Source organism: Mercenaria mercenaria, chromosome 1 (genome assembly GCF_021730395.1).
Source record: "Mercenaria mercenaria strain notata chromosome 1, MADL_Memer_1, whole genome shotgun sequence".
NCBI classification, from domain to species: Eukaryota; Metazoa; Mollusca; class Bivalvia; order Venerida; family Veneridae; genus Mercenaria; species Mercenaria mercenaria.
This window is the reverse complement of record NC_069361.1, coordinates 63,431,665-63,450,336: the sequence shown is the minus strand read 5'-3', so window position 1 is coordinate 63,450,336 and position 18,672 is coordinate 63,431,665. Positions and strand designations below refer to the sequence as shown.

Sequence of the window (18,672 nt, the reverse complement as noted above, 5' to 3'; positions counted from 1 at the left end):
TACACCAGCATGTTCCAAAGATACAGACAGTGTAAACAAAAATGATACATCCCTTACAAAAAAAAATGTCAAATAAAACTGTGTATTGGACAAAAGAAAATATTGTAAAATATTTCTGCATTAAGTTTCACATTTTATGAAAAATAAAGAATATATTTATAACCACATAACACCTAAACGATATATGGAAAACAGCTGCGTCGACAAGAATTTCCAGACATCGTTGTTGGAGAAAGAAAAATAATTAGAGGCCCTAGAGATCTCCGGTGTTGCGACGATATTAATTTTATTAGATGTTTTCTTTATGGTACAAGGAGAGAAAGAAATAATAATCAGTCGAACTATGTCTCATGTCTGTATTTATGAGAGTTTGTTGTTGCAGATAAATAAGGGAAACAGTCGAATCTGTGTAATGCTTTTATCACATCGGATTATTAAAAGATACACTTTGTTTGTTTACTTTGCTGATTTTGAATAACGCAGACACATATGGTGTTGGAAGACCCTGACGCCCCTTTTGGTATTATATCAGGCACAGGGGGGTGCCTAGGTAGAACCACCTAACTTCCGTAAGTCAGCTGGGTCGTTTCCTCACATGGACTTAGACGAAATCGTTTGAGCTGAACTGTAAATTCTTAAAAGTAAACTGATTAGGAAGACGGTTACAATATTTCATTTCGCAACATTTAATTTTCAGTCCTGTAACATCCCTTTGCTGGAAACAACTTTCACAATTCACTTGCATTTAAACAATTTGTTAGTGCAGGTAAAATGAAAACCTTATAATTGGATCTGTACTTATATTTATGCAAGTTTTGAAACTCGTTTATTTTGACTACCTGAGGCTGCTTCTTCGTAATTAATACATAAATAACTACAGATAGAATGTTCACTGAATATGAAACAGGATTTCCTTTGCTGTAAATATGAAATAAACATCTAATGGAACGAAATAATCATAAATCAAGTTGACCTTATATCGCATTTACAGAAAAAGCAATAAAGGAAAATCGTTTTGAACACAATGTCAAGACATATCTGTTCCCTTTGAATGCTTGATGATGCACTGCTACCACAAATAACTTTTTCTGTGGCATTTAATATAATGGGATTTTGCAGGAAACTTCATTTCTAAGGATTGGCGCGGGCTTATTTCAATGACAATATCAAGGATATAAACTGATTATATTTGTATGTCTGTGTATTTCTTGTAAGGTTGCAAATAAGGGTGAAATACAACCCTAGCGTTTCGAGATACAAATATGTCATATACTCAAACAATACAAACATTTTGTGTTGTTTTTACCTAAAATAAGGGTCAAGGTTTTTGTTGTATTTACGGTTGACATTGACAATGTCAAGATTATTTTGCTAAAATTTAAATGGTTTAAATATCATGTATTTCTCTGGAAATCGTAAAACAATGTATCTGTATGTGTATTATGCCATATTAAAATATCAAGTTATCAAAACCCATGGATGGCTGAGCTATCTTTTAAGATAGATCAGCTAAAACTCTTGTTTTCTATATTAATTCAAAAGTTTCCTTTGGTGTTTTCCCAAGTGCACGCACTATTTGATATTTTGCTTAGATGTTATATATACATGCTCAAATTAAATGTGTTTTTTTTACGTTAACCGAGAATGATTTCTTGTTGAAAATAAATATTCTTATTGGTTTTTAATTTATTATTCAGTATTTTTAAATAGATTAAAAAAAACCTCTATTAAATTAGTTTCAAATATTTAGTACACAAAGTTGACGTTATGGAGACGACCTTGACTTGGACCGCAATACGTTACCTTACTTAACCAAATGATCAGACATGGTAACAATTTCAAATATGGTAAATCAGCAGAGATACTGTGTTTCAAGATGATACTATTAGGTTATTTAACATTGTTCTGTACAATACGGAGATATATTTGGATGAGTACAAACATATCTCGTAATGTACAGTACAATGTTAAATAACCTTTTTATTCTATATCTATTTTATCTTACTATAATAATAGTTTAAATCAAAAATGTTTCACTGAATATTGTATTCCTGCCTTTTCTATTTTTCCCCAGCTTGGTATGAGTGCAAATATATATTATACAGGACGATGTTAGGCCTTAAATAACATTTTTATTCTATATTTATTTCACTTCATACGTAATATACGTAATTCATTGAATGTTGTTTTTTCTGCGTATCATTATTAAAAAAAGTATATGGTGCAACCTCCCTATAACAGCCATTTGACGATTTGGGTGGTAATAATACTTGGCTGAGATATCATGCCCACAAACATTGTCAGCAAGTTTGGTGAAGATCGGATTAAAACTGTTCGATTTAAAAGAGCGGACAAGGCTTTCCCCGTTTTTCGAGTAATTCAAGTACTATAATCAAAGACTGCCTGGTACAATTCAGTTGGTTATCGAAATTGGCCGAGATGTTATGCCTACAAACATTGTCAGCAAGTTTGGTGAAGATCCGATGAAAACTGAATTAGAGAGCAGACATGTTTTGGATGCTGACCGCCCGTCCGCTGCCATTCATAATCTTCTCCATACTGTTTCTTAACCGTAAAATAAAAACTGCTGAGGTAGCTATTCAGACAGTCAGGGCTGATATCTTCCAATTTCTAGGTTTCGTCCGGAACGGCTTCTTTTAGCGACTTTTCAAATATTTCAACATCTGATGATCCTTTTTACTGTATTTTAAAGTTTTTTATTATTAACGAACGTTTTAATATCTAAATCAGATAGCATTGTTATCACTTGAATCGACCCTAAACAAAAAAAAGTCACAAAAATACATATATAAGTTTGTTTTTGTTTTATTTAAATAGTTGATCACAATTCATAATAACACGTTTTGAATTATTTACTCTGAAATGTTTGAATATCATACGTATATCAATTCAGTGATTCTTAACATATTGGCAAAATAGGAAATTTGATGAATCAAAAATTATGGTATGTTTGTAAAAAAAAAAAAAAAAGAAACGATAATGGCAATCAGCGTGGTACAGGTATTTTGCCGTATTCAAGCAGACATTACTCATTTTAATATGCACATTTTTCACCTATATATGAAAACTGTTTGCAAAATAAAAAAAAATATGCAAAAAATTAAAATGGCATGATAATTATATCTCGCAATTGCAAAAAAAAAAAAAAAAAAGGAATACCGTAATCCTTATTTAGAGGTAATTGGCAAGTTTTATTACAGGTCCAATAAAAAAGATTTACGCGTAATGCATACAACATTTTATTGCTTCTATAATCTATCATTCAATAAGATTACAGTATACAAATGGGTTTCATGTAAAATTATCTTGAATTTAACATGTACAATAAATGATGAAAGTAAGTTAATCACGACGACTTTTATAATAACTGAAAAGAGCCTGAAACCAGATAAAATTTTCACGAAAACAAAAATAATTATCAAGTTGAAGTAAAAATCAATTCTGTTTTAAATGCAGATACTTTATTTACATTGCAAAATCAAATCTTGTACACAAAAATACTCCGGACATATTTTCCACCTTTAATTTGATCAAGGCGGACCTTGAATTTATTTACTAAAACTTATTAATGTATGTTCTATTTGATGACACAACTGAAAGACTTCTTTCTGTTTTTCCTTTTTGTACCCTGAGTAGAAAAAATACCGACAGTTTGCATTTGTGATCCAAGGGTCGATAGAAAACTTTCTCTTTTAATGTTTAATTGACATAAATCGCATAATTGAAACTGATATTTAAATGTATATGAAATACGTTGAAAACAAAAACATAAGAAGAAATGGGCATCTCTTTCTTTTTAGAACCGAAATATTCATTGCAATATTTAATGTTGTTAATTTGTGATATAAACACAAAATGAACTACTCTTAAAGTAAAATTACATTAAATCAAAGAAGTATTTTATACCTCTTTGATTAAATAAAACTTACACGAATAAAACATTAAAACACAAGTTAACTAAACTGATTAAATCATTACTTTTAAATTAGCCTTTTGATCACAATACCGCATGTTCACCCGGCATAATAATATCGTCTGCATCTGACACTACAACAACAACTTCGCGCTGAAGTTAATTTTTCTTCAAATTAGTGGAAATAAACCGTCTGAGAACGAATCAAATTTTTATTTCACAAAAAAAAAGAAATAAATATCAATCAAAAGATAATTTCAATGAGAGTCGGAAATTACTTGCACCTAAGCTTTCATATCGATGGTTTTATACAAAACATTACTTTTAAGAAACACATGTATGTGATTTTTACACATTTTATATGGAAAATAGAAGGGAAAAATGACGAAATGACGGCATTAAATATCATGTTAGGAACGAATCAAAAATAAAGATAAAATTTTATTTAAAAATACCGTGTGATGAATCAAATGTTGAACTTTGGTAATATTTTTGCACCTAAGGTTTCTTATTTTAAGTAATTTTGTTATTAAGTAAAATGTGTACATTCCCTTCTTATTTCTATATAGAAAATCTGACCGCTATCGATTATTGGCCGGAGGAATATTCTTCGGTATGACTGTGACTCAATGCAGACTTGGAGCGCCGGTATAAATTACAGACTCCGGTACATACCGGATAAACTAAATTTGAACGAAAATATCTTAAATGTATATATTTTGTAACCATGGTGATACTAACCCTAACCTTTAGTCAGTATTTTATGCATATTGTACACTAAATGCATGCGGACATGCAAACATATGCATATTTTTGCCGTGCGTTACAACTAAAAATCACTTTCGGGCATGCGCGGAAGACTGCTCGAAGTCTGCAATGAGTTACATCGAAAAAAAACAACTCATATTAAATCCAGATTTCAAGACGCATAATCAAACTCTGTACATAGAGCGCCTACTTCATCCGATTTAGATTCGGAACATTTTCACGCGTTTTGGGCTTTATCGTATGTTTAACATGGGATGGTTGAACCGTCCAAGTACAGAAAATACAGGATTTTTTGTACGCGCGTGCGTCCAAATACAGAAAATACAGGATTCTTGTACGCACGTGCATCCAAATACCGTAATATATTGTACGGTCACGTGTTGCAAATGAACGTTCGCGATTGGATAGATAAAACAGATATAGAATAAAAACTTAAATATTTGTTGAGTATGTTTTGATGTTGTGGCACCAGTCTACGTATTTCTGAACAACCTTCGTACATTTACCAGATTGTATTTGACTACATGCTATTAATAGCAAAAGTCAGACAGCAAATGATAATATTTAGGAATTTTTATATTTTGATAGTACCTTAAGTTGCTTTTATTGAATTGCCAAAATGTATTTTCATGTATTGAAAAAGATCTGTTGTTGTTTTCAGAAAGCTTTTTTTTCCAAAAATAATTTACTATTTCTGTCATTTGTCATGAATTACACTAAACAGCAGTTCGAGTCTGCAGTTTGCAATATGTGGCGGGTTAGTTGTACCCAACATTTGATTTACATGTATAATAGTTGCAGACAATATAATAATGGGTGTATTAAGTGCCATATTATTCTATAAGTTTGATGTTCATCTCTTTGTACTATTATGCAATTATATAATAATATAGTCATTTGTTATTAAATGACATGTTTCAATTCATTTGGTCTTTTTTGTTTATGTAAATCAAACAGAGAAAAACTACCAACATGTATCGGCAGACATAAATCTTGTTACTATGCCTAAGCCATTGAGATGACTATAAATATAGATTTAATAAAAAGTCATCATGTAAGTAAAGCATTATATTACGTCAGGTCGTGATTCTTATGTATTACGTAAGTACGTACATTGTTCTGCTTCAAATGAACGTATATATCTAGTATGTAAAACTTATCATGTTATGTTAATCATTTATATAATAAATGAGTATTTTTGAAACGGTTCAATAGAGCGCTTCCTTAACATTATAGACATCCCGCGATGTCATTGCACTTGACCCTGCTTCCCTTTTGTAGGATGACAATAGCATCAGGGCTGCTGAATAAAGACTATATACACCGTATGTTACATTTAAGAAACCCTTTGTATACTCTCACTATCGTGCTTTTCCATCATCTATTCTATAGAGTTGTCAAACCTAATTTTAAGCAGACACATGCAACTGTCTTTTATTCTATAAGATATTATATTATAAAATATCACCCGGAAGTTTCTGTATTTATTGCATATTTATCTATTTCATTCCAGTCCATGTTATATAACGTGCCTCGATAAATCAATTTCTCGCACAAGTAGTTCACGTTTTTGGCTTCACAAGTTACCCAGCAGACAAATACAAAAATACCCTCCCTCCTCATCCCAACACTTTTGCTGCCGTGTTATATATTTTCAGCAACAGCACACCAGGTCATGCCACATACAGCCACACCTATATACAGTGCCTTTAGTGGATAAAGACAATCATTCCTGTCAAGAAGTTTCAAGCTTGCAACCAAGTTGATTCTGGCGACTTTGAACATTTAAAAAGACATAATATCAGAAACGTGTACTTATGTTTTAAGTACACGTAATGCAGTAAACACGCCTGCAACAACGGACTTACTTTGATGCAAAATGTCATGATTCTAAGCTATTATTCTTCTTGGTTGCATTCTTTGCGTCCGAAGGGTCTTTTTACAGATTTTATTAACTGTCACAACAGCAATCTTTAAGTGCCGTGTGGCAGCTGTAAAAAGTCTCCCCGTACTTGGATTCAGTGTTGTTATATTTTCTGGTTCTTTGGGATCATGGAGTCCATCCAGCATATGTGTAATAGTGTTCCGCTTAGCCGGTGCTAGTGGGTGTGAGAGGCGTTGCATATTTCATTACCTCTCATGAACAGATTCAGCTATTATTCTTCTTGGTTGCATTCTTTGCTTCCAAAGGATCTTTTTACAGATTTTATTAAGAAAGATAAAAAAATCAGTTTAAAGACTAAAATTTTAATGGACAGTCGTGACTTTGGTTCTTATCATGGCTAATGTACTACTGAAAAATGGTCCAATAAACAAGTGCAGGAGTAGAGCGGGTTCGGGTCTGGCCGGCCGTCGGCAGTAACCGGCCATTGCGTAGAAATACTCTTTATTAATGCCGTTGTTAAGTCAATTCGCGCAAATACGGAAGTTTTCAGCCCGCCATTTTTTAAAACATCAAAATCGGGAGTCTTCAATACATTTTCCCTATTTAAGCGACAGATTTGATTTCAGCGGCGGTAAGTTATCTATTTATAACTTTTGACACGTATTATTTATAAGAATTTCAAGGTCGCACAAATGTAGTATAGAGGAATCGAGTGTATTCCCCTATAAATCGATATCGTATTTTCTATGATCGTAGACGCTTGAGAGAGGCTGCACATGTTATAAATCTATTTATAAAGTGGCCGAGTAAGCCCGACGGAATTTTAACAATTCTTGTCAACTCGGACACTTGCAGAAAAAAAAACACATTAAGTAAAAAAGGACCTATCTATTATAAAACTTGAAATAATATATTATCTAGGCATATGATAAAATGTAATGTACTAATATTATAAGTAATTGTTTTAGAGTCGTATCAATTGATCAAACTCTGTAGCTCAGTTGGGAGCACTGTTGATTGCCAATTCAGCGATCTTGGTTCGAATCCCGGTCTGCCGCATTTTTTTCTCTCTTCGAAATTATAGACAAAACATTTTTCTTTTTTTTTTAAATATAAATGTGTATTATAATTTTCAAATATATATTAAAACACGATTTAGTGATCTATATATAATGATCATGTTTTTTTGCGTTGTCGCAATAGTTTTTTATGAGACACTTCTAATTCGGTAGCAATGTTTTATTATCCTTTTGTTTTTAGGTATGAGCCGGCAAATAGGTAGCAAGCCAAAATATGATCAGTCTGCTTTGGAACTGGCAGTCGCAGCAGTCCAGTCAAAAACAATGTCACTGCGCGCAGCTTCGAGATCATATGCCATACCAAGATCTACTTTGTTTGATAAGGTCAACAACCGGACGCCTATGATTGCTGTTCAAAAAACAATTCTATCACCAGCCGAGGAACAGACCTTGGTGGACTGGACCATTCACATGGGTCGAATAGGTTATGGCCGAACCCGATGTGAACTGCTTGACACAGTAAAGAAAATTCTAGACATGGATGGACGCAAAAACCCATTTAAAAACAATCGTCCCGGAAAAGACTGGTGGTATGCATTTGTCAATCGCCATCCTGAGATATCAGAGCGTACACCACAGCAACTTGGAAAGGAAAGGGCTGTAGTCACCCCAGGCAAAATTCAATCATGGTTTGATGGGTACAAAGCCTACATAACTGACGAGGTTAAAGACACATCACTGTTTCACGACCCAACGCGTTTGTACAACGCAGACGAATCGGGATTTTCGCTTTGTCCTAGATCCGGGAAGGTCGTTGCAAAAAAGGGCTCTTCTAATGTATATAACTTCACGTCCTCAGATAAAACGCAAATAACCGTACTTGCGTGTACGAGTAGCACTGGTCATTTCCTGCCGCACTTATCGTGTATCCCGGCCAGAGATTTGCAAACAATCCGCTAGAAGGATTTCCTGATGCAGTCCTAGGCCGATCGGAAAATGGCTGGATGGACAGCGAGTTATTTTTCACGTGGTTGAAAGATGTATTCATCCCTTCCATAGAACTGCGTGGTGTCAAAAAACCGGTGGTCCTATTTGTAGACGGCCACTCCACTCATCTGAATTTGGCAGTCAGTGAGCTCTGTAAAGAGCACAATATTTTATTATATTGTCTTCTTGAGCACGCATCCCATATAATTCAACCTTGCGACTTAAAGCTTTTCAGTGTGCTAAAAGAGGCATGGCGACAAGCAGTGCGGGATTTTCAAATGGAACATGTAGGTGAATTCGTGACCAAGCAAAAGTTTGCAAGTGTGTTCCGTCAAGCATGGGAAAAGTCCACTACGATTGATGTCGCTATAAAGGGATTCAGAGATGCCGGACTTTTCCCCCTGGATGAGTCACGTGTTCTGTCGACATTTAAGATGTGCCCGAGTAAGATATTTGCGCAGTCGTCTGGTCACTTACCGTCGTCCGGTTGTTCAAATGAGGATGCATCTGCAGAGTTGTTGCCAGTTGTTGCAAATAAAGTGTTATCGACTGAATCTATGCCAACCGTTATTCATTCGTCAGCTAGTGATGACCTTTCATTGAACGCTTCTGAGTCAACTGCTAAAGATTCAACTGCCACTCCTGAGGTATCTTCCATGGCTGCTAATATTCAACCCAACAGTGTCACTGAGTTGTCAAACACTGACACCGAATTGATAGCCATAACCGCTGAACATCAAACTGCGCAACTGCCTGATTCTGGTGCTGAAATGCAAAAGGCCTGCACTGAAATTCCATCCGCTGAATTGCAATCTTCAAGCACTGAGTTGCAGATTGCTTCTGTGGAACTGCCGTACACTGTTACTGAAGTTCCTGCTGCTAACACTGAAATGTCTTTTGTTTCCAAAGATCTGCAAACTGCCACAAGTGACATACATTCTTCGTCCACTGAAGTGCTTCCATCAGTTGTGTGTGACCTTTCTGGATCAACTGAAGTTTCGGATACACCCGCCAAGTCTGACTCTTCTCCAAGTCAGTTGAACAAATCACCAGATTATGTTTCACCATCATTTGCTGCGGTACTGAAATATCCTGTTGCAAAACCTAAAACAGGAAATAAAAGGGCAAAAATGGCCATACCCAAAGCAATAACAGGAATGGCGTTCCATGATATGATGATTAAAAAGCAAAAACAAAAAGAAGAGAAAGAAAATGCAAAACTCCAACGAAAACTAGAAAGGGAACAAAAAAGAAAAGAAAAAGAAGAAACAAAACTAAAAAATAAGCAGAAGAGAGAGCTAAAAAGGCAAGAACGGGAAAAACAAAAGAAGGAAAAAATGATAAACAAAATGATCGAGAACCTTCATAAACGATCACGGCGCACATCTTCGTCAGACGAAGAAGACGAAGACCTAAAACTGACAGATGGATCAGATATTGATATGGAAATTGACTCCAGCGTTTGTGCAAAGTGTGGGGCTTTGTATGACAATAATGTTGTTAACTGGGTTTGGTGTAATCGGTGCCCCAGGGTTGTTCATCGAGCCTGTGTTGCCTATGTGGATTTGTCTGAAATGAATGAGGAACAAGTGGCAGCGTTTGAGTTTGAGTGTGACTATTGTTGAACAGATGTAACTTGCCTACATTCCCTTAGAATAGATTTAATTCTGTAATCAACTAAAAGCATGGTTTGCGGTGTCTGAAAAGTACTATATATTCTTGTTTTCTGTTAGGAGGTAAATACGATTCAAGATGACTATATCAAATGCTTAATGAGTTAAAGTCTGTAATCGACTTATCATTAACAACATGTTTACAGCATCTGAAATATACTATGTGTTAATTCTTGTTTCATGTTACGAGTTAAAATGATTATATTAAGTCATTTTATTTGTTTTATTGAAGATTTACTAGATCTACATGTTTTGTATCTGAATTACGGTTTTATGAAATTTACTGTGTTCTTGTTTCCTGTTACGAGATAAATACGATTTATAATGAATGTTAAGTCATTTCATTTGATTAATTAAAGAATTACTACATGTTTTGTATCTGAACGGCATTGTTTTTTAAAAACTTTGAGACGGCCGATTAAACCCGACGATGTGGCCGAGCAGCATCGAAAGCGGCCGACGTGTGCCGATCACACTTGACAGTAATGACCTTGACTGGTTATCATTTCTGACAATGTTTTCACTATAGCTTACCTCTCAAAATGTGTGGGACAGTCTGATCTATATTTAGACTAACTCGAATGCGAAATCGAAAGTAGAATGTTTTATTTACAGTATTATATTGCTTAAACGGCCGAATAACCCCGAACCCGCTCTAGTGTATTCTGTTTTGGCAGTATTATTTGTAACTGATTCCCGCCCGTTACATGTTAGCTTATAAATAAAAATATGATCAACAAAACTGACTTGCCTTTAAATGGCTTTTGATACAGCGACTGTATCTCAAAAAGATCCAAGTTGGCCAGACTTAATTATCGGGACAACGGAAACCGAATGAATGTTCGAAATTGTATAAAGAATTGTCATTTGTCAATTGTAGCGTGATTGTCAGAATGTCATACGCACGAACTAGTGTGTTGTGCTCTCGAGATATTATGTTGTATCGTTTACATGACCTAAAAATAGGTTTGCTTGCCACCTCCAGGCAACTTTAGTTGTCGCATCAGATACAATTTGGATGATATTTGACACTTTGGCCTATTAGTAAAACGTAAATAGTCAATGCTGTATGTAAGGACGACCCTAGATCTATTGGGAAATATAAAAACGTGGTCTATGTTGACAAGTCCAAATACAGTTGAAAATAGTGGCCTGTATAGCCAAGTTTTATAGTAGTGACCGTTATTTGGAGGTGGTCTTAGCACTTGTTTGACTGTATTCTGATTAAATGTGTCTCTGCGGCATAAAGAACAGGATATTTTCTTCTGCCTAATCTCCCATCATGATGAAATAGTCTTATTAGAGGATATTTGTTTGTTTCAGTGTATTTATTAAAGATCGAAATTACTTCACCGAGTGAACACTATAATTAAATATGTTCACTTGTGGCGCAGTCAGAGTGAAAAGTAAATACTGTGGTGTCACAGTGAAATATATCCGATCTGCATTGAAAATTAAATTTCTTTTTTTTATTATTGTCAATGTTAAAACAATTATATCCATTTACTAGACAGCGTCACGTGCATGCATCATACGTCATAATTCATGACGTATGAATCTAGTAGAAACTGTCAATAGTTCATGAAATTTCAATTCTTAATTTTTTACTGGAAGTATATCTTTGATCTGTGATTATTTATACGTCATTACTAAAGTAGGCTATTTTTGCAAGAATTACGATTATGTAGATTATATTCCATTCACATCAAGTGTGTTCCGTCCCAGTGAAAAATAAAATATTTCATGTTGAAGCAGTAAAGATATCATTTATCTCACTGATAAATTTCAGATTTTACTGAAATAAAATAAAAACTCTTAATGTTTTGCTATAGTTTTGCAGAAACCCAATGAACATGAAGGGTACAACTGACCATCTACGACTTACCAATCGAAATATATTATAAGGATAGATTGAACTGACAATAATGGACAGTATTTACATGCATGAGAAACAGATTTTTGGCAAGAATTGTTACTTTAATGTCAATGTAATACATTCAGTGTTAATGTTACAGCTGCAAAAGTGGAGGAATACCCCAAGTGCCCCTCAGAATAGTTTTGCAAGTACGAGCATGTATCTTGGTTGAACCGTCGAACTTCCACAAGCTAGGTGAAACTCCTCTGTTCTATATCGCATGCGTTTCAAAGCCCCGGCGATTACCAGGTTTATATTTTACAAAATTCTGCATCCAAAGAAGGATTTTATCTAGTAAAAGCTATGAGACAGAGAAGAGAGAGACAAAAGCTTAAACAAAAACAAATCTGGTAAAAAAATCATAATATATGCATTTATGTTATTGTATGAAATAAATGCAGATGTTTCTATATCCGCCTGTCGGCTTCTATTGTTCGATTATTTATCATCAATTTCATTCGTATTTGTAATAACACACCTGTTTATTCATTCACGCGCGATTAAATCGTGTACATGTACCTTTCTGTGACAATTGTAGACGGCTCATTCTTTCTCTTACAGCTGTAGCTATGACACATTGCGGAAAAATCCGCACCCGCTTCGCCCTATTTTCTTTTCATTGTTATGCTTTTAATGCCGGCATATTATATATTTTTCAGCTCATCACAAAGGTCATTATATCCTGGTTAACATCCAGTGCCAGGTCAATATCAAGAGCCGGGTCAGTAAACAGTGCCGGGTCAATATCTAACGCCGTTACCCAGGGACATTATTATTGTGATTGTGAAAACGAACATCTGGTGTGAATTATTGCATTATGTGAGTTCTTGTCATACATACATGTAGGTATAGGAATAGAATCATATATATTGCACCTTTACTAATCTACAGTGTTCGTTATTACAAAAGTGGATCTATTGTGACTTTTGATACAAGCAAAACTGTATTATCTGCACTATTTTTACCTACTGGTACTTCGTTTTTTGATTGGCTTGTTAAAAGTTATTTTTTACCTATGTAAGTGACAGAATCATAGGAACCATTCTGAGGGATAAACCCAAACACAAATGAATAAATCTTTAATGATTTTGTTGTGCAAAAAGTATGATATTGTGCTAAACAGTTTTCATTTTCCCACTCATGTGTAATTGCAAGGAAGTAACTATATCTCTCTTATAATACTATCCCAAGGCAAGAGTTGTCATTCTTGGATCCAACTTTAAATTAAAAATTAAAACTTCTTTGTATTGATATTAACAAAACTATCATAACTCACATTGGAAATCATTTTTGTATTTCAGGACTGGGAAATTAATTTCTAGGACTTATTTAATGTAATTCTATCATGAAAATTTTAGGGCTATCCTATACATGTCTGTAATTAATTGTAAAATGACAACAGCATGTATGCGTGTGTATATAAACATCTGATATATTTTCACAGAAACATCAGACATAGACTTGCGTCTAAAAGCTCGTGCAATTGAATTTATGTAATTGTTTGATTTAACAGTCGTGACTAATTTTTCTTAACATCATCGTTCAACAAGTATCATATAAATTGGAAAGGAGAAACTGGTCCAACGCACTCTTGCTGGAGATTTTGTTTCGTTTTTTAAAAATGCATTATTTTTTCCGTTGTCCGTGTTGATCACGTGAGCTGTATATATGATCACCAATTTTGGCATGCCTTTTAAAGGTTTGATACTGCGATAGTATTTTAAAATTCAAGCTCACTTCCTAGGTTGGCCACGAGATCAGCATTCAAATTTTAGCGGTTGGCTGGCCTTCACTTATTATTGGTGTTAAGGGCGAACGTTCTTAGCTGTTAGAGTGTGCCTTGACCTACATTGTTGGCCGTTCAACCAAATTCCTTGAATTGACATTATCGTATTTTAAGCAGGGTTTACAACACTTCGGCCAGTTGATCTTTGATGCGTCGAAAGTTGAATAATAAATATGTAGATATATTTTTAAGTCAGTACGTATTGTATATTTTATATATTTGTGGATCACTTTGCTACAAACCTCTAACACATGGACATCACCCCCCTCCCCCCACCCTGTTTATGTTACCGAGTGCCGCTTATGCAGTTGACTGCTTGGAGGGTTAACTATTGGGCGGCACAAGTTGCCCGATCCTCACATTTGCATCCGAGTCTATAACTTACAATGTATAATTAAACAATAAATGTAGTGAACGTATTCGTTTATATTTAGCTTAAAACTGGTAATGATTTATTTATCAGTTTGTAGAAAAGTATTCTCCAGTATTTTGTGCATTGGATATCAGTTTATCTTTTCAGTGTGTCCTATCTATAAGGACGAGAACATACGCAAAATCAGTTAGAAAACAGAACGTTATCATCATTATTTAAGAGAAGTTGTTGAGCATTCTTAATAGCTGTTCTTGCCTAACACTATGTACATGTATTCTCCTTACACCGTTTAGTGCATGTCTAGCTTATTAGAATAATTCTTCAGCACCTTGGCGTTGTCTATTCAGTGTCTATGCATCTTGGCTAGAGATTATTCCTTTCATATACCATTTCATCATGTATCATGATATTTCAACTAGGATTTGCTATATTTTATAAAAGGATGAAAAATAATGTCGCGGCCTTATTCCACTGAATTAGATTTTGTTATTTATGTGTAACAGCCAGAAACAACGGGCATCTCTTACTTGTACCATTAATTTCAAACCTGTTAAGTTGTCATTTATTTATTTATTTATTTGTTAAATCTGGCTCTCGTCCCTTGTAAGTGCATGTCCGTTACTTCTTATATTCAGTTCTTACCAATAAAATAATAACATAAACCTCATGGTGCAACAAAATTTCTGATGATGGGTAAAACCTAACTTCTTAATATCGAATCTTATTTACCTCATTTTTGACAGTTTGCACAAAGGTGAAATATTAACTGGAATTTGTTTATTCGGACGATTAGATAAAGTACATATCCTTGACCTGAAAATCCTTGTGTTATCTACCTAAGTCCAATCTTACCGAATATAAAATGTACACATTATAATATTATAAATCATGGTGCAAGTTTTAATCGTTCTTGTTACCTGCATTTTTCTTGGAGGAAAAGTCAGTTCAGTTGAATTTCCGAGTATCAACTAAACTTGGAGATATAAATGGCGTATACAGTACAGTGTCATTTAAAAACAGAGGATCCGAAGTTAAGAGATTTCTTGGAATACCATACGCAATGCCATCTGTCGGAAAGTTAAGATTTAAAAAACCGAAAGCTGTAGAAATATTATCACTGAATCCGTTTCCGGCAGATACATTCGGATCAGCTTGCGCTCAGGTTGACTTGTTTGGTCAGAAAATAGCAGAAAACTCGCTTACAGAAGATTGTTTATTTCTAAATGTCTACGTCCCAGTTCATGAACCAGACAAAGTGACGGGACATGCTGTGATGGTATATATACATGGCGGTGGGTTCTCGCTTGGCACCGGAAACAGATATATCGGTGACCGTTAAGCGTCTGTCGGTAACGTTATAGTTGTAACTATAAATTATAGACTTTGGATATGGGGCTTTTTGGATTTCAATGATGAAAGAGCTCCAGGAAATATGGGTTTATGGGATCAACAGATGGCATTAAAATGGGTGAATGAAAACATTAAATCTTTCGGAGGGGACAAGGATAGGGTCACCATATTTGGACAATCGGCTGGTGCAATAAGCGTCGGTTTACAGGCTCTATATCCAAAAAAATGATGGACTTTTTCAAAACGTTATCGCAGAGAGTGGATCTCCAACTATTATGAGTCTTTTCACTAAAATAAACGAAAACATACAGCCTGCAACATACTTGGCACAACGGTTAAACTGCAGTACTGAAAACAACGACCAAGTGTTTGAGTGCATTCAGAAAAGTGACAGCGAATCTATGTTTAAAGCATTTAATAATGCTTTAACAGACCCGAGCTTATTTTGGAACATTTTTTTCACGCCCACGATAGATGGTGAATTTGTGAAAAGTTCTCCTGCAAGACTTGTAAAACAGGCTAAAACTGGTGCTCCAGCCGAAGTAGAATTTTTCAGATCCTTGAGTTTCATAAATGGTTTAAATGGAGACGAAGGTGCAATGTGGCTTCATATGATAGACGGTACAAAAGAAAGTTAAGAAGATTTACAGCTGTCCCAAGAAGGCATTGATGATAAAATTATACCCTCAATAATGCCACTGATTATTGCCTCGGGCAGCAAGGGGTCAAACATGTTACAGTCACATATAAGTTCGAAATATAAAGACTGGAAAAACCCGTACGAACTTAAAAACATTCGAAAGCTGTTTGTGAAACTGATGGGATACATACACTTTAACGTTCCAGGTATTGAAATAGGCAGGTTTCATGCTAATAGTACAAATCCCGGTAGTTATCTGTACAGATTTACTGCAGGGGATGGAACGGCATCTCGTACCTACTCCACACTGGGCTGATTCGGGTAACCACGCTGATGAGCTTGGACCAGTATTTGGGTATTATTTAGACTATGATTGGTTTGGTGGCATAAATGGTGAATACTCACCTCCTGAATGGGAATGGAACTTGTCTAAAAGAATGATGACGTTTTGGACAAATTTTGCTAAATACAGGTAATCGCTTTTCAGGTGTGTCTAATGTTTTAAGTGTTACCAAACATCTTGTTAAATGTTAGCAAATTCAAGATTTTAGACATTGTATATTCATATGAAATTGATTGCTATTTCTACATAATAGTTCGTAACTTTTAAAAGAGTGATGTGTCATTCTGGAAATATGTGGCATGTTTTGCTGTCAGTAAACCAACAGTCAGTCATATCGATCCATGTCCAAACTTCTTCAGTTTCCACTCTGTAAACCGGTAGTGAATTCATGGTCAGTTTTTCTGTTTGTAACCCTAAGATCAGTCTGTGTCATATTTTCCTGTCTGTAGGCCAACAATCATTCCATACCATGTTTTGTTGTTAATTCAAAAATCAATGAATGTCTAGTTTTCTTGTCCATGAAAGATAACCAATGAATTCCTAGCTTTCTTGTTTGTTAACAAGTGTCATGAAGTATTTCGACCCCCATAGAATAATGACCCCCCGGTCATTGTTCTATAGAACCTGTTATAGTATTATGACCTCCAGATCATAGTACTATGACTCCCCCACGTGAAGTAAACTGAACCTCACGAAGAATATTGACTCCTTTAAAAAAAAAACGATCCCCGGTCATTTGGTCAAATTTAGTGATAACTCGTGTATCTAAGGCCTAATTGCTGCATTGTATGCCCCCACTCGGGGGAGGGGGGCATATAGATTTGCCCTTGTCCGTCCGTCCGTCCTTCCGTTTGACCATTAGCCCCAGATACCATCACTTGACACAGAAATCAGAGCATTCCGCAATGGGAAAAGGGATTCTATTTCTAGACGCTGTATCTTGGTGTATACATTTTTTTCAGGAAAATAACAATTCACAATACGTTCACAAAACACACCAGTGTCAATAAACCCTGCAAACTTCGGTATGAAGTAATACTTCAGAAGAAAACTGTACAAGAAACTGCTAGCATAGAACTTAGTATTAATAGAAGTTGCAAAACTTAGCAGTGGCAGTAAAGTACTGTAGCGGCAACAATAGAAAGTAGTAGTAGCAGTAGTAGTAGTAGTAGTAGTAGTAGTGGCAGTGGTAGTGGCAGTTGCAGTAGCAGCAGCAGCAGCAGCAGCAGCAGCAGAGGAATAAGTGACAGCAACAACAGCAGCAGGAGAAGAAGAGGTAGATGTACAAGACGCATTAGTGGAAGCAGGTATAGTAGTATCAGTAGATCAGTAGTACAGTTGTAGTAGCAGTAGTAGTAGAGTAGTAGTAGTAGTAGTAGTAAAAGAAGAAGAAGTACATGTAGTAATAGCAATAGAAGTAGCGGCACCAGTAGTAGTAGTACAATCAAAATGTAACATGGCAATGGGGGTATTGAGTTGTAGATCTAGTAAAATTGTCCGTTAGTTGGTGGGATCACTTTTAATAATTATCGCGAAAGTCTTTTGGAGCCGTGTTTAACGAAAGAGTAACTTTTTTAAATAGAATAATGTCCGGGAATCGATATTGTATGAGAGTTCGAATGTAGTAATTTCGGCAGTGAGTATTTTACATGGAAGGAGTCACTTTTTCTATAGAATAATAACCGGGGTCGTTATTCTATGAGATTCGAAGGGAGTCATCTTTAGGGAGTCAGTATTTTACTTGGAGGGGTCAGTTTTTCTATAGAATAATGACCGGGGGTCGTTATTCTATAGAGTTTTCAAAAGGAGTCAGTTTTTTATAAGGGGAGTCAATATTTTATAGGAAAGGAGTCACATTTTCTATATATAGAATAATGACCGGGGGGTCGTTATTCTGTGGGGGTCGAAATACTTCATTACACCGGCAATCAATAAATGTCCTGTTGTTTTTTTTCAATAAACCGACTCAGTTCATGTCCAGATTTCCTGTCTGTAAACT

General features: G+C 35.2%; 1 pseudogene; it reads left to right on the top strand.

Annotated features, from left to right (window-relative positions):
- Positions 1-7,849: 7,849 nt before the first annotated feature.
- On the top strand, positions 7,850-10,896 carry LOC123530567 (uncharacterized; annotated as a pseudogene).
- Positions 10,897-18,672: the final 7,776 nt, after the last annotated feature.